The sequence below is a fragment of the Bufo bufo genome, chromosome 3 (assembly GCF_905171765.1).
Source record: "Bufo bufo chromosome 3, aBufBuf1.1, whole genome shotgun sequence".
Lineage (NCBI taxonomy): Eukaryota > Metazoa > Chordata > Amphibia > Anura > Bufonidae > Bufo > Bufo bufo.
Window position 1 is genome coordinate 629,761,762 of NC_053391.1, and position 25,034 is coordinate 629,786,795.

Consider the following 25,034-nt stretch of genomic DNA (forward strand, 5'->3'; position numbering starts at 1 on the left):
TTTGGAAAGAAGACACCCCAAGGTATTCCGTGAGGGGCATGGCGAGTTCCTAGAATTTTATATTTTTTGTCACAAGTTAGCGGAAAATTATGATTTTTTTTTTTTTCCTTACAAAGTCTCATATTCCACTAACTTGTGACAAAAAATAAAAACTTCCATGAACTCACTATGCCCATCACGAAATACCTGGGGGTGTCTTCTTTCCAAAATGGGGTCACTTGTGGGGTAGTTATACTGCCCTGGCATTCTAGGGGCCCAAATGTGTGGTAAGAAGTTTGAAATCAAAATGTGTAAAAAATGACCGGTGAAATCCGAAAGGTGCTCTTTGGAATATGGGCCCCTTTGCCCACCTAGGCTGCAAAAAAGTGTCACACATGTGGTATCTCCGTACTCAGGAGAAGTTGGGGAATGTGTTTTGGGGTGTCATTTTACATATACCCATGCTGGGTGAGAGAAATATCTTGGCAAAAGACAACTTTTCCCATTTTTTTATACAAAGTTGGCATTTGACCAAGATATTTCTCTCACCCAGCATGGGTATATGTAAAATGACACCCCAAAACACATTCCCCAACTTCTCCTGAGTACGGCGATACCACATGTGTGGCACTTTTTTGCAGCCTAGGTGGGCAAAGGGGCCCACATTCCAAAGAGCACCTTTCGGATTTCACCGGTCATTTTTTACACATTTTGATTTCAAACTACTTACCACACATTTGGGCCCCTAGAATGCCAGAGCAGTATAACTACCCCACAAGTGACCCCATTTTGGAAAGAAGACACCCCCAGGTATTTCGTGATGGGCATAGTGAGTTCATGGATAAATAAATAAAAAATCATCATTTTCCACTAACTTGTGACAAAAAATAAAAACTTCTATGAACTCACTATGCCCATCAGCGAATACCTTAGGGTGTCTACTTTCCGAAATGGGGTCATTTGTGGGGTGTTTGTACTGTCTGGCCATTGTAGAACCTCAGGAAACATGACAGGTGCTCAGAAAGTCAGAGCTGCTTCAAAAAGCGGAAATTCACATTTTTGTACCATAGTTTGTAAACGCTATAACTTTTACCCAAACCATTTTTTTTTACCCAAACATTTTTTTTTTATCAAAGACATGTAGAACAATAAATTTAGAGAAAAATTTATATATGGATGTAGTTTTTTTTGCAAAATTTTGCAACTGAAAGTGAAAAATTTCATTTTTTTTGCAAAAAAATCGTTAAATTTCGATTAATAACAAAAAAAGTAAAAATGTCAGCAGCAATGAAATACCACCAAATGAAAGCTCTATTAGTGAGAAGAAAAGGAGGTAAAATTCATTTGGGTGGTAAGTTGCATGACCGAGCAATAAACCGCTAAATTTGTGAAAGTGCCGATTTGTAAAAAAGGGCCTGGTCTTTAGGGGGGTATAAACCTGTGGTCCTTAAGTGGATAAGGTGAAATAAGGCTGTGTCCCTATGGGGTTAAATATTGGTGCACCAAATGGCAGTATTTCAAATCTCTGAATATAACCCAAATGTATTAAGGGTGTATCTCACAATGACACATGCAGCAAAGGCTGCTAAATAAACTTTTTTTTGCCCAACCGGGTGTTTGTTTAATAACTCAATATGGCAGCAGTATATAACCCAGGAATTTCAAACGTGCTTATGTTGCAAGGCCTGAAATATTGTGTAATTTGGCCCAAAAAGATTAAATGTACCAGTGTAGGCCTGAATTAAAGATTTCTTTGCCCAAAATGTCTGTATTTCAAATGCCTGAATAAAACCCATGTATGTAAAGGGTGTATCTCACACGGCCTCAACTACTTTATGCCTGAATTAAAGATTTCCTTGCCCAAAATGGCTGTATTTCAAATGCCTGAATCAAAAGCAAGTATGTAAAGGGTGTATCTCACACGGCCTGAACTAGTGTAGGCTTGAATTAAAGATTTCTTTGCCCAAAATGGCTGAAATTGAAATGCCTGAATCCAACCCCTGTATGTAAAGGGTATATCTCACACAGCCTGAATCACTGTGAGCCTGAATTAAATATTGGTGCACCAAATGGCGGTATTTCAAATCTCTGAATCTAAACCCAAATGTAATAAGGGTGTATCTCACAATGACATATGCAGCAAAGCCTGCCAAATAAACTTTTTTTTGCCCAAACGGGTGTTTGTTTAATAACTCAGTATGGCAGCAGTATATAACCCAGGAATTTCAAACGTGCTTTTGCTGCAAGGCCTGAAATATTGTGTATTTTGCCCCAAAAATTGTGTTTTATTGATGAAAGAATATAAGCCCTGTATATACAGGGTGTATCTCACATGGCCTGAACCACTGTAGGCCTGAATTAAAGATTCCGCCGGTCCTACCAGTATAGGAGGTCCAGTCCTCACCAGAAAGTTTAAACTGATGTTCCTGATGGCCAAACCCTTGGTGGAATCATGGGGTTCCATTACCAAGGTGGACATGGCTATAGCCAAGTTGTCCAGGCGCACTCTGGTCCCTGCGGACGATGGGTCTAGTCTGCAGGACCCTCTCGATAGGAGGGCAGAGTGCACCCTGAGAAGCTGCTACTCGACGGCCGCAGCCTCGGCCTCAACGTCTATTGCGGCCACGGAGGTCACTTCCTTTTTGCGTGCCAGGTTGAACCAGATTCAAACAGATGTCGACCAAAGTGTCTCCCGGGACGATATCCTGGCCGCATTTAAATCAGTTAATTTGGCCATGGACTTCCTATGTGACACGTCCCAGTTACAACTCAAGTTGGCAGCCAAAACAATGGCACTAGTGTCGGCTGCCAGAAGACCTCTTTGGTGGAAACCCTGGAATGCGGATAACGCTTCTAAGTACAATTTGTGTGGGCTCCCCTTCGAGCCGGACTGCTCGTTTGGCTGGGAATTAGATAACATCATGGAGGGACTCTCCGATAAGAAGGGGAAGAGTCTCCCCCAACAGACTTTCGGGCTCGTGGCAGGCAAGATCGCGGAGGCAGATCCGGACAGCAGGCCAGGCGTAGAGATTGGGGGGGCAGTCTCGAAGATTTTCGAGACGCTCCCGCAAACCCACCAAAGAGGCAAAACCCTCCTGACTATGGGCCTCTCAGAGGCTCTTGGTTAAACCCTGCTGCCCCTGTCGTTACGCCTCTGGATTTTCCCGTACCCCTCCCCCAACTTCCCGTGGGGGGTCGTCGTTCCAACTTCAAACATGTATGGGCCCAGGAAATTTCAGACTCCTGGGTTCAAAGCATAGTTTCTGCCGGTTATCTAATAGATCTCGTTTCTCTCCCCCCAGAAAGATTCATCGCCACTCAAAGTTTTCTGCCGGCCAAACAGAGGATCTTAGAGTCCTATATTCAGGACTACATTTCCAAGGGAGCCCTGGATGGGGTACCGGCAGGGGAGAGGGGTCTAGGGATCTATTCTCCAGTATTCCTGGTGCCCAAGAAAACAGGAGATCTCCGGATGATCATAGATTTGAGATTTCTCAATCGATTCGTAAGGAGAACCAGGTTCCGGATGGAAACCATAAGGTCAGTCAGCCACATCCTCACCCCTGGAGATGTGATGGCTACTCTGGACCTCAAAGATGCTTACCTCCACATCCCGATCCACCCCTCCTCTCGGAAATTTCTCAGGATCGCGGTCCAGATTTCAGGAGCATTTTCAATTTGCCGCCCTCCCTTTCAGAATTTCATCTGCCCCTCTTATCTTCACCAAGGTGGTAGTGTCGGTGGTGGCAGCTCTGAGACTTCAGGGACTGACCATTGTTCCCTACTTGGACGATTGGTTTCTTCTAGCCTCTTCAGTCCCAATACTTACTCATCATCTTCATGTCGCAATTTCCTTTCTGCTACACCTAGGCTAGATCATCAACTGGCATAAGTCGAATGTGAGCCCATCGACTTCAATCCATTATTTAGGATTCGTGGTCGACTCTCTGGAGATGTCCCTCCAGTTGACGCCAGAAAGAGGAGCTCGGATTCAGGACCTGGCGAGGTTCCTTTCTGTCCCACGGCGAGTCTCCATCCGGACTCTCATGAAGATGCTGGAGCTCATGTCAGCGGCTGTGGATGAAGTCCCTTGGGCTTTATGGCACCTCCGTCCTCTTCAATCGGAGGTCTTAGACAAATAGAACGGCAGCCCTGCGGGGCTAGATTCCCTGTGCTCCCTATCCAACCAAACCCGGAATTCCCTCAGATGGTGGTTCCATCTGCCAGCGGGAAAGTCTATGACCCAACCAGATTGGCTCATATTGACAACAGACGCGTCCCTTGTAGGCTGGGGCGCCCATTTAGACGGATCCTCAGTTCGGGGATCTTGGTCTCCTCAGGAGCGGCATCTTTCTTTGAATCTCCGCGAGATGCGGGCTATCCGGCTAGCCCTCCTCCACTTCGCCCCTCAGATCCAGGGCAAGGCAGTGAAGGTCCAGTCAGACAACATGACTGCGGTGCTTTATATAAACAAGCAGGGAGGCACAATATCCTTACCCCTTCTTTCAGAGATCGGGGTAATTATGCGGTGGGCAGAGCTGAACCTATCCCATCTATCTGCCACTCACATCCGAGGCTCCCTCAACATCATCGCGATTTACCGACCATGGAGTGGTCACTGCATCCGGAGATCTTTAGGCAGCTAGTCCACAGATGGGGCTTGCCAGAGGTGGATCTCAGGGCAACCAGGTTCAACGCCAAGGTGCAGAGGTTCTGTTCCCTATTCAGGGAGGACAACCCCCTGGCGATAGACGCTCTGACGATACCGTGGAGGTTCAGGCTGGCTTACATCTTCCCTCCTTTTTCCATGATACCGAGGGTATTGATGAAAATCCGTCAGGATCAGGCCTCGGTAATAGCCATCATAACATTTTGGCCCAGGAGATCCTGGTTTACCCAGCTCATTAAGATGAGTCGGGGACAATATTGGGGACTCCCCCCGGAGCAAACCCTGGTGTCGTGGGACACTCATCTCTGCCCAGATCTGCACAGATTCAACCTGACAGCCTGGAGGTTGATCAGTCCCTTCCCAGAGTGGGAGGGCTCTCTGAGTCGGTCCTGAGAACCCTGTCGCATTCCAGAGCAGAGTCTACGAAGAAGGCCTACTCCCGGATTATGAGGATCTTCACGTCTTGGTGTAGTTCATACCAGGTGGCGTCTGCAGATCCGCCCCTTCCTGCAATATTACAGTTCCTTCAGGATGGACTAGATAAAGGTCTCTCCCCATCTACCCTGAAGGTTCAAGTCTTTGCCATCTCGGCCTATCTCAACAGACCATACTCTCGGGACCCGCTCATCAAACGCTTCCTTAAGGGAGCTGAAAGATTAAAGCCTACAATACTGAAACCCATTCCCCAATGGAACCTATCAGTAGTTCTCAAGGGGTTAGCATCTCCCCCCTTTGAACCTTTGGAGGAGGCAAATTTTAAATTCTTAACTCTTAAAGTGTTTTTTTTTCTGGCTATAGCCTCAGCCAAGAGAATCTCTGAGCTGCAAGCTTTTCTGCAATGCATCCATATATTATTTTTTTTACAGGACAGAGTCCTTCTGAAATTTCTACCTTATTTTAGACCTAAGGTTCCAACTTTTCAAAATGTTAACCAGGTAATCTCTCTACCTGTGTTATTCTCCGCCTCCTCCTCTGATGCTCCGGTTAGACATCCACTGGACATCTCGAGATGCCTCCAGGTCTATGTGGATAGATCCAGGGAGTTCAGGATAGATGAGAACCTCTTCATCCTGTTTGCCGGTAAGTCTAAAGGCCGTAAAGTGTCTAAAGCTACTATTAGTCGCTGGGTCAGGGAAGCCATCAGGGAGGCTTTTATGTCCCAATCTTTAGATCCTCCGGAGTTTGTGAGGGCCCATTCTACTAGGGCCATGGCAACCTCTGTTGCGGAGAGAAGTCTTCTCCCCTTAGAGTTGATCTGTAAGGCGGCTTCCTGGAGCTCTGAATCAACCTTCATCTCTCATTATAGAATAGATGCTAAGGTGGCAGAGTTTTCGGCCTTCGGGCAGACAGTTCTTACTTCTGCCAGGCATGAGGACCCTCCCTAGGGGCTTCTTCTTGCTATCTCCCCATCTGTGCTGCTGGTAGGACGTAAGGGAATCGTTAATTTCTAATGATAATTTGTTTTCCCTTAGTCCTAACAGCAGCACACAAATTTTCCCGCCCTAAGTACATTCTTGTTATAGACACGGTGGGCTGGGGGGTGATCCCCCTCCCTTTAGGGGAGCTGGAGTTTGTTTATTGGTTCTTTGGGCTCATTAGAATTCTGCCGGTCCTACCAGTCCACGGGGGGCAGTTAACCCCCATCTGTGCTGCTCTTAGGACTAAGGGAAAACAAATTATTGTTAGAAATTAACGATTTCTTTGCTTATTATGGCTGTATTTCAAATGCCTGAATCAAACCCCTGTATGTAAAGGGTGTATCTCACACGGCCTGAACCAGTGTAGGCCTGAATTAAAGATTTCTTTGCCCAAAATGGCTGTATTTCAAATGCCTGAATCAAACCCCTGTATGTAAAGGGTGTATCTCACATGGCCTGAACCACTGTAGGCCTGAATTAAAATATTGGTGCACCAAATGGCGGTATTTCAAATATCTGAAACTAACCCAAATGTATTAAGGGTGTATCTCACAATGACATCTGCATCAAAGGCTGCACAACAAAAAATTTTTTGCCCAAACGAGTGTTTGTTTAGCAACTGAATTTGACAGCAGTATATAAGCCTGTAATTTCACACGTGCTGATGCTGAAAGGCCAGAAAATAGTGGTTTTTGGAAAAAAAATGTGTGTTTTTGAAACCCCAGAAAATGATGGGTGTATTTCTAGCTTAAATTGCACACTGACTAATCCAGATGTTGTATATTGCCAAAAAAGTGTTTTTTTCGTAACAGAATATAAATGCTGTATATATTAAACTTGAATTTAACACTTGCAGATCAGGAAAATACTGTTTTTTGGTAAAAAAAAAAGTGTGTTTTTAAAACCCCAGAAAAAGATGGCTGTATTTCTAGCTTAAATTGCACACTGACTAATCCAGATGTTGTATATTGCCCAAAAAATTGGCATTTTCAATGTCCCAAAAGCTCAGATGCAGTGCTGGTGCACTGAGCTTGATTAAAATGGCCGCCGCCGCCCACCTAACTGACTTATTAAAGTTATTTTTTTTCAGTCACTGGGCTCAGGGCAGGATAAAAAAAATTGTGCCCTGCACCCACAAAACACGATGTATGTAGATCGTTGAGTTAGATTCTGATTTTGAGCAAAGAGTCTCTCCTATTCTCTCCCTGAAATGACCAGCAGCATCCTCTCCCTACACTAAGCTCAGCAGAGTGACGTGCAGCGCTACGTGACTCCAGCTTATATAGAGGCTGTGTCACATGCTACACTGGCCAATCACAGCCCTGCGGCTGTGATGGCTTCTAAGGTCAGACAGTTAACCGCTCTGCAGCCTTTCAAAAAGCGCCAAGAAAGCGCCGAACACTGAACCCGAACTTTTACTGAAATGTTCGGGTCCGGGGTCCAAAAATCCTAAAGTTCGGTACGAACCCGAACTTTACAGATCAGGTTTGCTCAACCCTACTTCTCACACATCACTAATTCCAGTTCCCCAGTTTTATTAGTCAGGCTTCTAGCATTAGTATACATACATTTGAGAGGTTTATATATATTTTTTGCCCTACATCTTTCCTTATGAACTGTTCTAGTCCCTCCTTCCATTCCTCCCCTAGTCCCACTACCTTGCCCCCGGTCTCTATCTGCACTATCTTCCCCTCCTATAATGTAATTTCCCTCCCCCCAGTCCCTAGTTTAAACACTCCTCCAACCTTCTAGCCATCTTCCTCCCCAACACAGCTGCCCCTTCCCCATTGAGGTGCAGCCCATCCCTATGATGGAGCCTGTAGCCGATAGAGAAGTCGGCCCAGTTCTCCAGGAACCCAAACCCCTCCTTCCTACACCAGTTCTTGAGAGACTTGTTAATCTCCCTAATCTCCCGCTGCCTTTCTTGTGTGGCCCGTGGTACAGGCAGTATTTTGGAATATACTACCTTTGAGGGTCCTTGCCCTAAGCTTTTGACCTAAATCCCTGAAATCATTTTTAAGGACTCTCCACCTACCTCTAACTTTGTCATTGGTTCCGATATGGACCATGACCGTTGGATCTTCTCCAGCCCCTCCCAGTAATCTGTCAACCCGATCCGCGATGTGTCGAACTGTAGTGCCAGGAAGGCAGCACACTGCTCTGCGATCACGGTCTTTGTGACAGATTGCCCTATCTGTTCCCCTAATAATGGAGTCAACCACTAACATCACCTGTCTGGCCTGCCCTGCTCTGTCCTATCTGACATTCCCCTGACTGGCAGAGGAAGTGTCCGACTGCAGCAGTGCCATCCCTGGACTGACATCCCCTCATCTGTCAAACGTGCAAACTTGTTGGGGTGTGTCAGATCAGGGCTAGCCTCCTTGGCACTCTTCCCTCTACCCCGCTTTCTAACTGTTACCCAGCTAGCTACCTCACTTTCCTCAGCCTCCTCTCTGTCACCCTTCCCCTCATCTACCCCAAAGAGTGCTTGCACGGTGAGAAGCAAACTCTTTTGCAAATTGTCAATGCCTCTCAGTGTTGCAACTTGTTAATTTAGAGACTCGATTTGCGATTCCAAACGGCTAATTTGCTCACATCTAGAACATAGATATACACGGCTGTTCCAGGACTGCATACATCTTGCAAGATGTGTACTGGACTGCGTTATCAATTGTGCAACACATACTAGATGGGGATTACACCACAAAAGCAAAAAATACAATATAATGTAGTAATAAGAAACTGGCTAATTGCAGTCCCCCACTGAAGTTCCCTGAATCTAAAGTCACTTAATCTTAAGTCACACACTTACACAACCACACACTTAATCAACCACGCGTTGCGGTCAAACCCACGTTATAAATCTCCTTATATTAATATAAATGAAGCTCACTACAACAGCCTGGTTTTGTTTTCCCTCTGGATTCTGCTCTGTTAAAGGATGCAGACCAGATGCCTTGTCCCCCTTGTCATATAGGATAACAAGAATCGAATGTCATCCCAAAAAATTAGTAGAGGAGATGCTATGACTAGGCTGCCGCAGAACAAACTTGTGCTGTAATCGGAAGAGAAAGAGGGTGCAGCTGCTTTAACGGTTTCTATGCTTGAGTATATAAGCGGTGATGATGGTATTGGCTCTGACGTTTCTTTGGAAGATATTTTTAAAGCTGTTGAGCACTGCAATATGTCAATCAGCGGCTTGTCTGTAGAGCTGGGTGCTGCGCAGGAATCATTATCCTTTGTGCGACATACTGTTTCTAAGATTAGCGAACAAATGACAGCTATTGAGCAGCAAGTGATTAATAATGAATTCAAAGTTCTAACCATTGAAAGGTCTGATGAAGAAGTACAAAAGTCAGCATATAGAACAAATGCAGGACTTCTCAAGATGTAATAAGTCATAACAAAACGTAAGTCAGAATCATGGGCCTTCCTAAAAAATCCATGAAGTTCCTGTCACAGGTAATGGGGAAAAACACCAGATAACACACAGAAGGAAATAGGCCGAAGTCTAGGCCTCAAAGCTAAGGGAGAGCGATGGTGACCTCCTAGGAATCCCTAGACTTCTCCATGACTCCTGATAATATGAGTAGACCTTGAAGGTGGAAATACTCATACATCGGAACCTTAGCCCTGGATACCCTGGAAATCCCTAGGACTGGTGGCAGGGAATTAGACTACTGGTTCCTTCCCAGATGAAGGAACTAGCGTCTCCCTGAGGCCTAGAAAACAACAAACACAAGCGAACAACAAAATGCAAAACAAAATGCACTTAGCTTAAAGAAGAATAGAGGAGCAGGAGATTCAAAGGAACAACACACCAGCTCAACCAACTCCAGCAGGAAATATCAACCGCATGGTAAGCAGTGCGAGTCAGAACTAAATAGAGCCTCGATAATGACCACAAGCTGCACCTGACAAGAGGTGTGGTCATTACTAGGGTTGAGCGAACCCGAACTGTAAAGTTCGGGTTCGTACCAAACTTTAGGATTTTTGGACCCCGGACCCGAACCCGAACATTTCCGTAAAAGTTTGGGTTCGGTGTTCGGCGCTTTCTTGGCGCTTTTTGAAAGACTGCTCAGCAGCCAATCAACAAGCGTCATACTACTTGCCCCAAGAGGCCATCACAGCCTTGCCTACTAATGGCATGGCTGTGATTGCCCAGAGAAGCATGTGACCCAGGCTCTATATAAGCTTGAGTCACGTAGCGCTGTACGTCACTCTGCTGTTACAAGTGTAGGGAGAGGATGCTGCTGGACTTGTGATTTCAGGGAGAGAATAGGAGAAAAATAACTTTTATAATTCTGTTAGTTAGGTGGGTGGCGGCGGTGGCCATTTTATGCATGCTCAGTGCACCAGCACTGCATCTGAGCTTTTGGGAAATTGCAAATCACCATTTTTTGGGGCAAACTACAACATCTGGATTAATCAGTGTGCAATTTAAGGTAGAAATACACCCATCATTTTCTGGGGTTTGAAAAACACACTTTTTTTTCAAAAAACAGTATTTTCTAGAGCTGCAAGTGTTAAATTCAAGTTTAATATACAAACCGGATTCCAAAAAAGTTGGGACACTAAACAAATTGTGAATAAAAACTGAATGCAATGATGTGGAGATGGCAAATGTCAATATTTTATTTGTAATATAACGTAGATGACAGATCAAACGTTTAATCCGAGTAAATGTATCATTTTAAAGGAAAAATACGTTGATTCCAATTTTCACGGTGTCAACAAATCCCAAAAAAGTTGGGACAAGTAGCAATAAGAGGCTGGAAAAAGTAAATTTAAGCATAACGAAGAGCTGGAAGACCAATTAACACTAATTAGGTCAATTGGCAACATGATTGGGTATAAAAAGAGCTTCTTAGAGTGGCAGTGTCTCTCAGAAGCCAAGATGGGTAGAGGATCACCAATTCCCACAATGTTGCGCAGAAAGATAGTGGAGCAATATCAGAAAGGTGTTACCCAGCGAAAAATTGCAAAGACTTTGCATCTATCATCATTAACTGTGCATAACATCATCCGAAGATTCAGAGAATCTGGAACAATCTCTGTGCGTAAGGGTCAAGGCCGTAAAACCATACTGGATGCCCGTGATCTCCGGGCCCTTAAACGACACTGCACCACAAACAGGAATGTTACTGTAAAGGAAATCACAGAATGGGCTCAGGAATACTTCCAGAAACCATTGTCAGTGAACACAGTCCACCGTGCCATCCGCCGTTGCCAGCTGAAACTCTACAGTGCAAAGAAGAAGCCATTTCTAAGCAAGATCCACAAGCCCAGGGATCATTTAAAATGGAGTGTGGCAAAATGGAAGACTGTTCTGTGGTCAGACGAGTCACGATTCAAAGTTCTTTTTGGAAATCTGGGACGCCATGTCATCCGGACCAAAGAGGACAAGGACAACCCAAGTTGTTATCAACGCTCAGTTCAGAAGCCTGCATCTCTGATGGTATGGGGTTGCATGAGTGCGTGTGGCATGGGCAGCTTGCATGTCTGGAAAGGCACCATCAATGCAGAAAAATATATTCAGGTTCTAGAACAACATATGCTCCCATCCAGACATCATCTCTTTCAGGGAAGACCCTGCATTTTTCAACAAGATAATACCAGACCACATTCTGTATCAATCACAACATCATGGCTGCGTAGGAGAAGGATCCGGGTACTGAAATGGCCAGTCTGCAGTCCAGATCTTTCACCTATAGAGAACATTTGGCGCATCATAAAGTGGAAGGTGAAACAAAGAAGGCCCAAGACGATTGAACAGTTAGAGGCCTGTATTAGACAAGAATGGGAGAGCATTCCTATTTCTAAACTTGAGAAACTGGTCACCTCGGTCCCCAGACGTCTGTTGAGTGTTGTAAGAAGAAGGGGAGATGCCACACAGTGGTGAAAATGGCCTTGTCCCAACTTTTTGGGGATTTGTTGACACCATGAAATTCTGATTCAACATATTTTTCCCTTAAAATGGTACATTTTCTCAGTTTAAACTTTTGTTCCGTGATTTATGTTCTATTCTGAATAAAATATTAGAAGTTGGCACCTACACATCATTGCATTCAGTTTTTATTCACGATTTGTATAGTGTCCCAACTTTTTTGGAATCCGGTTTGTATACAGCATTCATACTCTGTTAGCAAAAAAGACTTTTTGGGCAATCTACAACATCTGTATTAGTCAGTGTCCAATTTAAGCTAGAAATACAGCCATTTTTTCCTGGGGTTTGAAAAACACACTTTTTTGACAAAAAACACTATTTTCAGGCCTTGCAGCATCAGCACGTGTGAAATTACAGGCTTATATACTGCTGTCAAAGTCAGTTGTTAAACAAACAGTCGTTTGGGCAGAAAAAAATTAGTTGGCAGCCTTTGCTGCAGATGTCATTGTGAGATACACCCTTAATACATTTGGGTTACATTCAGAGATTTTAAATACTGCCATTTGGTGCACCAATATTGAATTCTGGCCTACAGAGGTTCAGGCCCTGTGAGATACCACCTCTACATACAGGGGTTTGAATTTGGCATTTGAAATACAGCCTTTTTGTGCAAAGATATTTTTACTTCAGGCCTACACTGATTCAGGGCGTGTGAGATCCCCCCTATACATACAGGGGTTTGATTCAGCCATTTGAAAAATACAGCCATTTGAAATACAGCCTTTTTGTGCAAAGAAATCCTTTACTTCAGGCCTACACTGATTCAGAGCGTGTGTGATTCCCCCCCTCAGGGCCGGCTCCAGGATCATGTGGGCCCTTGGGCGATAAAGTCTCAGTGGGCCCCCTTACACAGTGGTAACTCTCTGAGTACAGATAATACAGTAGATATCACCTGCAGTCCTATGTAGCAGCATAGATAACACAGTCATGGCTATCAGATACGTGGACCAGTAAGCACAGTCAGGGCCGTTATATCTCCATAACAGCACACTGGGCAAATGCAGTAGCGGCTGTGCCTGAGGCGGATAGCAGTTTGGTGCATGTCCTTCCACCACCGAGGATTGCAGGGCGCTTCAGTTTGCCTCCTGTTGCTTCCTCCTCCTACTCTGCTTCCTCATCCTCTACCAGCTCCTCATCCGGTCAGTGTAACAACTTCACCACCAACTTCAGCACAGCCAGGGCTAAACAACAGCAGGCAGTTTTAAAATGTATCTGTTTGGGAGACATTCCCCACACCGCGCAGGAGCTGTGGACGGGCCTTGAACAACAGACCGATGAGTGGTTTGTGCCAGCCAGCCTCAAGCCCAGCCTGGTGGTGTGCGATAATGTGTGAAATCTCGTAGCAGCTCTGGGACTAGCCGGTTTGACGCACATCCCTTGCCTGGTGCATGTGCTGAATTTGGTGGTGCAGAGATTCCTTAAAAATTACCCCGACATGTCAGAGCTGCTGCATAATGTGCGGGCCGTCGGCGTTCTCACCCTGCTACTGCTCGCCTGTCAGCGCTGCAGCGTAACTTCGGCCTTCCCGCTCACAGCCTCATATGCGACGGGTGCAGCACGCACGGGTGAGTCGCTCGGTGGAACAGCACCACTTCACCACCAATGACTGGGCCTCCATGTGAGACCTGTGTTCCTTGTTGCGCTGTTTCGAGTACTCCACCAACATGGCCAGTGCCGATAACGCCGTTCTCAGCGTTACTATCCCACTTCTATGCCTCCTTGAAAAAACTCTCCTGGCGATGATGGAAGAGGATGTGGCACAGGAGGAGGAGGAGGAAGAGGGATCATTTCGTAAGGTTTCCGGCCAGTCATTCCCAAGTGGCTCCGAGGATGGGTTCCTGCACCCACAAACCCAAGGTACACAATTGTCCAGCCAGGGAGAAGTTCTGGAGGAAGAGGAGGTGGAGGAGGAGGAGGAGATGCAGGAAGAGGAACCATGTTCACAGCAGGGTGGCACCCAGACCAGCTAATGGCCATCACTGGTGCGTGGATGGGGGGATACAGAGGACACAGACGATACACCTCCCACAGAGGACAGCTTTTCGTTGCCTTTGGGCAGCCTGGCACACATGAGCGATTACATGCTGCAGTGTCTCCGCAACGACCGCCGAGTTGCCCACATTCTAACTTGTGCTGATTACTGGGTGGCCACGCTGCTGGATCCCCGTTACAAGGACAACATACCGTCCTTAATTCCGTCACTGGAGCGTGATCGTAAGATGCGCGAGTACAAGTGCACGCTGGTAGACGCACTGCTGGTGGCATTCCCACCTGACAGCGGGGGCACAGTGGAAGCACAAGGCGAAGGCAGAGGACGAGGAAGAGGTCGTCACCGCAGCTGGGGCACCGCCAGCACCTCAGAAGGCAGGGTTAGCATGGCCAAAATGTGGAAAAGCTTTGTCAGCACGCCACAACAACCAGCATCACCAGCTGATATGGAACGTCTTAGCAGGAGGCAGCATTTCACCAACATGGTGGAGCAGTATGTGTGCACATGTAAGAGGCAGCCCTGAATCAACCAGCAGCATTTCCAGCACTTATATCTATGCAGACTGTCATGTTTCCATCCGGCCACCAGAGGCCACTGTGACTAAACAGGAACAGGAGTTGTGCTGGCCAGAGGCTAAGAAAGAGTTAAGAAGTTTTTCCTGGGCTGTTCCAGAAGTTGCTGGGGGCCTTGCTGAGATAACAGGGAGAGATGGACTGCTGAGAGATAACAGTAAAAGACTGTAGCAGCAGGAGGCTATATTAGCTGGGATTTTCATGACAGCTGTGGAGCTGCACACAGAGGACTTCACTGTGTGTTCCAGAGGAGTGGGACCGTGTGTTAGAGACCAGTACAAGCCGGATCCTTCCTGCCAGAGCTGGAACTAGGTGGAGATCTTCATTTGTTGTGACCAGAGAGAGAAAGACAGCCAAGCAAGCAACCGGACCTGGATCCAGACTGCATCTTATTGTACCCAGGAGAATCTGCAGATCTGTGAGTGGCACCGGTGCTTTCCTGTGATAGGTTATAGAGTCAGGGCCTTAGTCAGTGCGCTGTAAAAGCGTCCCCTGGGTAGCAGGGCTAGATAGGAAATTGGTAGTGAGAGTAGCTTGCAAGCTGACTGCTTACTGTTTAGCTCATTCTGTGTATATGCAAAACTCCATTGCCATTGTTGTTCATTTATGTTCACCTGTTAATACCATTCCTGTCTTTCTTTGACCCATTGTGCCGCTGGTGCGGTGGTACTGTATTGTTACTCAGATTTTCCGGCAGTCACATCTGGTTCTTTAATAAAGCGGTTTTTGCTTCAGTCTCCTTGTTCGCTGTACTGTACTTGAATCCTGCTTTGCGGTCTCTCCCTCTTCTGACCGCTACAAGTGGTGCTGCGAGCAGGGTACAGTCACAGAGATGGAGGCGGCTGAAGGCAATGTGCATAATGCTAATGTAAGCACCTCAGGCAATGGTGGAACCCCTACAAGGGCCCTCCCTATTGGCACGTTGTTTAACTTGCTACCTAAATTTGATGGCCAGAACATGTCACTGTCGGACTGGGTGTCAATATTACAGAGCGCTGCTAGGATTTACAATGTCAGCCCAGAACTACAAGTAGAAATTACTTTGGCTGCTCTAGAGGGTGAGGCCTGACAAAATGTCCTACTACAACCGGAAGCCACGCCTAATACATTAAAAGAGATTCCTGGAAGAAATATACAGTGAAACAGCCAGCGCAGGGCACCTCAGGGCGAAATTCTTTTACCAAATTCAGCGGGAAGACGAAGGTGTCTCGCAGTATGCAATGGCGCTACAGGAAGTGTTGGCCGAGGTGCAGAAAAAAGAGGCGGACGGAGTAACCACCATGGGAACTGCAGATCGGATCCTGCGGGAACAATTCATTCTGGGACTCTACAGCACTCCCTTGAAAAGGGCCCTGCAGGAACGAGTTAGGGTGGACTCTACACTAACTTTTAGACAAATATTAGCAGAGGCAGTGGCACGGAGCAAAGAAGAAAGTAATGTGTCCGGAGTGATACGGACCCAGACCGTCACCTCCCCCGGGGTTTCAAAGAGCGAAAAGATCCTAGTCAGAGTAGCACAAGACTTACAGAGCTCTCTGAGTGCTATGCAGAGAAAAGTTGACACACCTGGAAAAACGGATGGAGTCGCACTATACCCCTGAAACTGCCTACCCGGCCCGACAACAAATTTATCAGGCGCCCCCATGGGTTCCTATATCAGAATATCCTCACCCTAATTTACCTTCTCACCAAGCTCCTCAATATCCTCCAAGGAGGCCCGTCAATCAAGTCCTACGGGCACCCCCCATACGCAGACAAGGAGAAGGCCGTCAAGGGGCACAGTGTGGCAGTGTGGAAATTATGGACATTATGCCAGAGAGTGTCGGAGTGATGTGGCTAGACGCCCAGAGCCACCGTTAAACTTCCTGCCCCCGCAATAGTGGGGCGTACTGCGGGGGAGGTGGAGGGCCAAGATACCCAGTATGGCTCCGAACTTCTGGTCGCAGGGTGTCCCACCATTCGAGCTGAATTTGAAGGCATTCCGGTCGACTGCTTAGTGGATACCGGGTCACAAGTAACGACTATGCCTGAGTCACTCTTCTACCATTACTTCCAAGCGCTGGCCAAGCCAGAGCGAGAGACGCTGGTCCGGGTTACAGCGGCAAATCAACAACAGATCCCTGTCACAGGAGTCGTGTGGATGAATGTACGGCTATGTGGGCAAGAAGTGGGACGGAAAGTTATCCTGTTGGTCCCTGAGACGTTTCAAAGAAGATGTGCCTGTGATAATGGGCATGAACATTCTGCGAGAATTAGATCAGATAATGTTCACCAAACGGGGGCCAGGCTATTGGAAGCAAGCCACTCCGCACAAACCTACTCAGAAAGCGTTTCAACGGCTGATCCGATTCTGTGGGACACAGAAAAGTGTCCCAGCACACCAGTCTGTGGGAACGATCCGAGCACCAGGAAAGGCTACCCTCACCATCCCCCCTGGACGGGAGACTGTGTTGACGTTACCCCTGGGAACCTTCCGCAATCTTGAAGGTATGGAGGTGTTCATCGAATCGACGGCCCTAGGAGAGTTGGGTCAGGATCTCCTGGTGGCCCGAACACTGGGAGTGGTCCAGAATGGACGAGTACCCATAAGAGCTGTGAATATGGGACATCTAGAAGTTTCCTTGACGCCAGGAGTGGAACTGGCTCATGTGTACCTACATCGGGGAGAAGTATTGAGTCGGAGAGAAGTGACTCTAGCTCCGGTAGGTGATGCTGTTTGGACCCTGGCAGTTACTGCCAGTGTAGAAGAGATGCCGACCACAGAATGGAATGGGAGAACCATCTTGGATCAAATGGAAATAGATGTGAAGGCTCTCAGTTCAGACCAACGGCAAGCAGTTGAAAACATGCTGTGGGAGAATCAGGCTGCATTTGCCCGTCACGCCGATGACTTTGGCTGCACGGATGCTATCACACATGAGATACCGACGGGGGACACTCCTGCAATTCGGGAAAGATATCAGCAGATTCCGCCCAAGTTGTACCAGGAAATGAAAACATTGTTAAAACAGATGATAGATTCCGGAGTGGTGCAGGGTAGCCAGAGCCCTTAGGCGGGGCCCAGTGGTGCTTGTTAAGAAGAAGGATGACACTATTCGGTTTTGTGTGGATTACCGGCGGTTGAATGAATGCACCGCGTGAGACTCATATCCTCTGCCACGTATCGAGGAGTCTCTGACTGCTCTAGGATGAGCCAAATACTTCTCTACCTTGGACCTGGCGAGCGGGTACTGGCAAGTACCAGTGACCGAGCAAGACAAGGCAAAGACGGCGTTCATACTCCCCATGGGACTATTCAAATTCAACAGGATGCCATTTGGGCTGACTAATGCCCCAGGGACCTTCCAGCGGCTGATGGAGAGATGCCTGGGAGACCTGAATTTTGAAGCCACTCTGATATACCTGGACGATATCATCGTATACTCTGCTACTTTTCAAGAACACCTGAATAGGCTAGGGCAGGTACTCGAGCGACTGCGATCCCATGGCCTGAAGGTAAAGCCAAAGAAGTGTCATCTAGGGATGAGCGAACCCGAACTGTATAGTTCGGGTTCGTACCGAATTTTGGGGTGTCCGTGACACGGACCCGAACCCGAACATTTTCGTAAAAGTCCGGGTTCGGGTTCGGTGTTCGGCGCTTTCTTGGCGCTTTTTGAAAGGCTGCAAAGCAGCCAATCAACAAGCGTCATACTACTTGCCCCAAGAGGCCATCACAGCCTTGCCTACTATTGGCATGGCTGTGATTGGCCAGTGCAGCATGTGACCCAGCCTCTATATAAGCTTGGGTCACGTTGCGCTGCACGTCACTCTGCTGATTCAAGCATAGGGAGAGGTTGCAGCTGCGACGTTAGGGCGAGATTAGGCAGATTAACTCCTCCAAAAGACTTCATTCTGTGATCGATCTGCAGCTGTGGATCATTGAAGTGCTAATATTGACTTGCTCACTTTTTTGAGGCTGCCCAGAGCGTTTTTAGATCACTTTTTTTCTGGGGTGATCGGCGGCCATTTTGTGACTTGTGGTGCGCCAGCACAAGCTATCACCAAGTGTATTTAACCATCAATAGTGTGGTTATTTTGTGCTATATCCTACATCAGCTGCAGGCTGAGCCTGTGTCACCGAAGTGCATTTAACCATCAACAGTCTGGTTATTTTTTGGCCATATACTACATCAGCTGCAGGCTGAGCCTGTGTCACCGAAGTGCATTTAACCATCAACAGTCTGAATATTTTTTGGCCATATACTACATCTGGTGCAGGCTGAGCCTGTGTCACCCAAGTGCATTTAACCATCAACAGTGTGGTTATTTTTTGGCCATATACTACATCAGGGGCAAGTTGAGCCTGTCACCCAGCGCCTAAAAAATAGACCTGACATTTCTATTCAACCAAATCTGTACTGTTTTAGCTGGTCAAGTTATTTGTAGTGACCGTAAAAGCAGACTTTTTGTTCTGGGTTGAAAAACTATTCCCAAATTTGCCATTCTCAAAATAACTAGTTTCTGGTATATAAGGCCTACTTGAAATATATCCCAAAAAGGATATCTTACATTGAAGGTGCTGATAGTGTCATTCAGAAAAACCTAAGACACACGCTACCGTGCAGATAGAAGTCTGATTCTGTGATTAAACCTATACCTGTCACACAGCGCAAAAAAAAAAACAGGCCTCACATTTCTATTCAACCAAATCTCTACTGTTTTAGCTGGTCAAGTTATTTGTAGTGACCGTAAAAGCAGACTTTTTGTTCTGGGTTGAAAAACTATTCCCAAATTTGCCATTCTCAAAATAACTAGTTTCTGGTATATGAGGCCTACTTGAAATCTATCCCAAAAAGGATATCTTACATTGAAGGTACTGATAGTGTCATTCAGAAAAACCTAAGACACACGCTACCGTGCAGATAGAAGTCTGATTCTGTGATTAAACCTATACCTGTCACACAGCGAAAAAAAAAAACAGGCCTCACATTTATATTCAACCAAATCTGTACTGTTTTAGCTGGTCAAGTTATTTGTAGTGACCGTAAAAGCAGACTTTTTGTTCTGGGTTAAAAAACTATTCCCAAATTTGCCATTCTCAAAATAACTAGTTTCTGGTATATGAGGCCTACTTGAAATCTATCCCAAAAAGGATATCTTACATTGAAGGTGCTGATAGTGTCATTCAGAAAAACCTAAGACACACGCTACCGTGCAGATAGAAGTCTGATTCTGTGATTAAACCTATACCTGTCACAGCGCAAAAAAAAAACAGGCCTCACATTTCTATTCAACCAAATCTGTACTGTTTTAGCTGGTCAAGTTATTTGTAGTGACCGTAAAAGCACACTTTTTGTTCTGGGTTGAAAAACTATTCCCAAATTTGCCATTCTCAAAATTGTGGTGAACGGGAACAATGAGGAAAACATCTAATAAGGGACGCGGACGTGGACATGGTCGTGGTGGTGTTAGTGGACCCTCTGGTGCTGGGAGAGGACGTGGCCGTTCTGCCACAGCCACACGTCCTAGTGTACCAACTACCTCAGGTCCCAGTAGCCGCCAGAATTTACAGGGATATTTGGTGGGGCCCAATGCCGTTCAAAGGATGGTAAGGCCTGAGCAGGTACAGGCATTAGTCAATTGGGTGGCCGACAGTGCATCCAGCACGTTCACATTATCTCCCATCCAGTCTTTTGCAGAAAGCGCACAGATGGCGCATGAAAACCAAGCCCATCAGTCTGTCACATCACCCCCATGCATATCAGGGAAACTGTCTGAGCCTCAAGTTATGCAGCAGTCTCTTATGCTGTTTGAAGACTCTGCTGCCAGGGTTTCCCAAGGGCATCCACCTAGCTCTTCACCAGGGGTGGAAGAGATAGAATGCACTAACGCACAACCACTTATGTTTCCTGATGATGATGACATGGGAATACCACCTCAGCACGTCTCTGATGATGACGAAACACAGGTGCCAACTGCTGCGTCTTTCTGCAGTGTGCAGACTGAACAGGAGGTCAGGGATCAAGACTGGGTGGAAGACGATGCAGGGGACGATGAGGTCCTAGACCCCACATGGAATGAAGGTCGTGCCACTGACTTTCACAGTTCGGAGGAAGAGGCAGTGGTGAGACCGAGCCAACAGCGTAGCAAAAGAGGGAGCAGTGGGCAAAATCAGAACACCCGCCGCCAAGAGACTCCGCCTGCTACTGACCGCCGCCATCTGGGACCGAGCACCCCAAAGGCAGCTTCAAGGAGTTCCCTGGCATGGCACTTCTTCAAACAATGTGCTGACGACAAGACCCGAGTGGTTTGCACGCTGTGCCATCAGAGCCTGAAGCGAGGCATTAACGTTCTGAACCTTAGCACAACCTGCATGACCAGGCACCTGCATGCAAAGCATGAACTGCAGTGGAGTAAACACCTTAAAAACAAGGAAGTCACTCAGGCTCCCCCTGCTGCCTCTTCTGCTGCTGCCGCCTCGGCCTCTTCTGCTGCTGCCGGGGCCTAAATGTGTGACAGTGGCCTGTTCCAGTGGTGGGTGACGTGAAGCCTGATTCTCTGCTATGACATGAAGACTTATTCTGTGCTGACATGAAGCCAGATTCTCTGTTACGCGACCTCTCTCCTCTGCCTGGGTGGCCTGGGCCTAAAATATGTGACAGTGGCCTGTTCCATGTGGGTGACGTTGAAGCCTGATTCTCTCGCTATGACCATGAAGACAGATTCTGCGCTGACATAAGGCCAGATTCTCTGTTACGGGACCTCTCTCCTCTGCCTGGGTGCCTGGGCCTAAATGTGTGACAGTGGCCTGTTCCAGTGGTGGGTGACGTGAAGCCTGATTCTCTGCTATGACATGAAGACAGATTTCTGCGCTGACATAAGGCCAGATTCTCTGTTACGGGACCTCTCTCCTCTGCCTGGGTGCCTGGGCCTAAATGTGTGACAGTGGCCTGGTCCAGTGGTGGGTGACGTGAAGCCTGATTCTCTGCTATGACATGAAGACAGATTCTGCGCTGACATAAGGCCAGATTCTCTGTTACGGGACCTCTCTCCTCTGCCTGGGTGCCTGGGCCTAAATGTGTGACAGTGCCTGTTCCTGGTGGGTGACGTGAAGCCTGAATCTTGCTATGACATGAAGACAGATTCTGGCTGACTAAGGCAGATTCTCTGTTACGGGACCTCTCGCCTCTGCCTGGTGCCTGGCTAAATTGTGACAGTCCTTTTCACTGGGGGTGACGTGAAGCCTGATTCTCTGCTATGACATGAAGACAGATTCTGCGCTGACATAAGGCCAGATTCTCTGTTACGGGACCTCTCTCCTCTGCCTGGGTGCCTGGGCCTAAATGTGTGACAGTGGCCTGTTCCAGTGGTGGGTGACGTGAAGCCTGATTCTCTGCTATGACATGAAGACAGATTCTGCGCTGACATAAGGCCAGATTCTCTGTTACGGGACCTCTCTCCTCTGCCTGGGTGCCTGGGCCTAAATGTGTGACAGTGGCCTGTTCCAGTGGTGGGTGACGTGAAGCCTGATTCTCTGCTATGACATGAAGACAGATTCTGCGCTGACATAAGGCCAGATTCTCTGTTACGGGACCTCTCTCCTCTGCCTGGGTGCCTGGGCCTAAATGTGTGACAGTGGCCTGTTCCAGTGGTGGGTGACGTGAAGCCTGATTCTCTGCTATGACATGAAGACAGATTCTGCGCTGACATAAGGCCAGATTCTCTGTTACGGGACCTCTCTCCTCTGCCTGGGTGCCTGGGCCTAAATGTGTGACAGTGGCCTGTTCCAGTGGTGGGTGACGTGAAGCCTGATTCTCTGCTATGACATGAAGACAGATTCTGCGCTGACATAAGGCCAGATTCTCTGTTACGGGGCCTCTCTCCTCTGCCTGGGTGCATGGGCCTAAATGTGTGACAGTGGCCTGTTCCAGTGGTGGGTGACATGAAGCCAGATTCTCTGCTATGGCATGAAGAGACTGATTCTCTGCTGACATGAAGCCAGATTCTTTGCTATGGCATGAAGAGACTGATTCTCTGCTGACGTGAAGCCAGATTCTCTGCTATGGGACCTCTGTCCAATTGATATTGGGTCATTTTTATTTTTTTAATTTTTATTTTAATTCATTTCCCTATCCACATTTGTTTGCAGGGGATTTACCTACATGTTGCTGCCTTTTGCAGCCCTCTAGCTCTTTCCTGGGCTGTTTTACAGCCTTTTTAGTGCCCAAAAGTTCGGGTCCCCATTGACTTCAATGGGGTTCGGGACGAAGTTCGGTTCGGGTTCGGATCCCAAACCCGAACATTTCCGGGAAGTTCGGTCGAACTTCTCGAACCCGAACATCCAGGTGTTCGCTCAACTCTAGTGTCATCTCTTCAAGAGGGAGATTGAGTACTTGGGCCATAGGGTGTCCCAAGACGGAGTGTTGCCATCCCAAGACAAAGTGGCTGCAATACGACAATGGCTAGTGCCCAGAACGTTGCGGCAGTTGAAGGCCTTCCTTGGACTGACCGGGTACTACCGGTGGTTCATCAAAGACTATACCAAGATAGCGGGCCCTCTGAATGAGTTGTTGAGAGGAACGGCTGGGCAACCCAAGGGCCAAAATATTCCCTGGGGGCAGAAGCAGGAAGAGGCCTTCCAGGCCCTGAAAGAAGCTCTGACATCAGCCCCCATATTGGCTTATGCTGACTTTGATAAACCATTTCTCTTATCTACTGATTGCAGTCTCTACAGACTCGGGGCAGTCTTGTCGCAGGTACAAGATGGACATGAGAGGGTGATCGCCTACGCCAGTAGATCCTTGCGAGAGACAGAGCGAAACCCCCACAACTACAGTTCCTTCCGGCTAGAACTCTTTGCCCTGGTGTGGGCCATGACGGAGAAGTTTGCAGGATATTTGACAGGAGCTAAGATCTTTGTACGGACTGAAAACAATCCCCTGAACCATCTGGACACTGCCAAGTTGGGAGCCCTGGAGCAACGCTGGGCAGCTCGCCTTGCAAAATATGACTTCTCAATTCACTAGAGTTCCGCTACGGAGAACACTAATGCCGATGGCCTGTCGAGGGTTACTTTTGAGACCCCAATCGGGGATGTCGATAAACAAAAAGAAGATGAAACTCCAGATTTCCGCAAGTTCGTTCTGCCCACAGTTGCAGCCCAGACAAGTGGGGAGGCCCATAAGCTACCCAAGGCATTGAGGAGGACTAATGAGGACTGGGGCCAATTACAGGATGAAGATGTTGGACTGCGGCAGATGAAAAGCTGGGTAACCCAGCGAAGGAAGCACAACAAAGAAGTAAGGGCTGACCTGGATGCCGAGATGAAGTCCGTTCTACATCAATGGGACAGACTGGAAATGCACGGAGCTGTTCTGTACCGCAAGTGGCAACAGCCCAATGATCTAGAGGCGATGTGGCAAGTAGTCATACCCGGAAGCGTGGCATGTGAGATAGCCAAAGAAGCCCATGAATTTGGAGCTTACTTCGGGCCCACCAAGACTTACCAGTGGCTGCAGCATTATGTGTATTGTCCGCGACTGGAGGCCGTGGTGGAGGAAGTTTGCCGACAGTGTCAAGTGTGTGAACTCACTAAAAGCACGGAACAGCGGGCACCCTTCCAGTCCTTACAGACCAAAGAACCGCTGGAATTATTGATGATAGACTACCTCCTCGTGGAACAATCAAGAGGTCCACAGTACTGCCTGGTCATGGTTGACCACTTCTCCAAATTCGCAGTAGTCTCCTCAACTCGGGATCAGACGGCTGAGTCCGCAGCACGCGCTATCTGTCAGGATTTATTTTGGGTCTACGGGTGTCCCAAGCGGATCCACTCAGATCAAGGGGCATGCTTTCAAGGGAAAGTAATGGAGGAGCTACACCGACTGTACGGTATTGAAAAATCCAGAACGACCCCCTATCATCCCCAAGGGAATGGGGCCTGTGAGCGATTCAACCGGACGCTGCTACAAATGCTGAGAACGCTAGAGGAAGACAAGAGGGCACACTGGCCTGATTACCTGCCGGAACTAGTCTGGGCCTACAATAATCGGGTCCATACCACCACCGTTTACGTTACTGTTTGGGAGAGCTGGTAGAGAAATCGTTGAATTGAACCTGGAACAGCCAGAAGACCTAATGGAGCGATCAACCACCTCATGGGTGAAAGAACACCGTCAGCGACTCCAGACCATCCGCCGTTTGGCAGGCCAGCGGTTACAGGAGAGAACTCATACGGACCGTTCTCCAGTCCAGAAGGTGCCACTGAAGCCTGGAGACCGGGTCCTGGTACGAGAGAAACGCCCTAGAGGCAAATTGAGTGAGTGAGGGATCAAGAGAGTGTACCCTAATGGTCCGGTTTACGAAGTTGAAAATGAGGAGTTTGCTTCACGGACTTTACATAGGAATACGCTACGGCCATGCCGGTCCGCAGATCCTGCACCTATTCAGAGGACACCTTCTCCTCCTGCCCCATACCCAG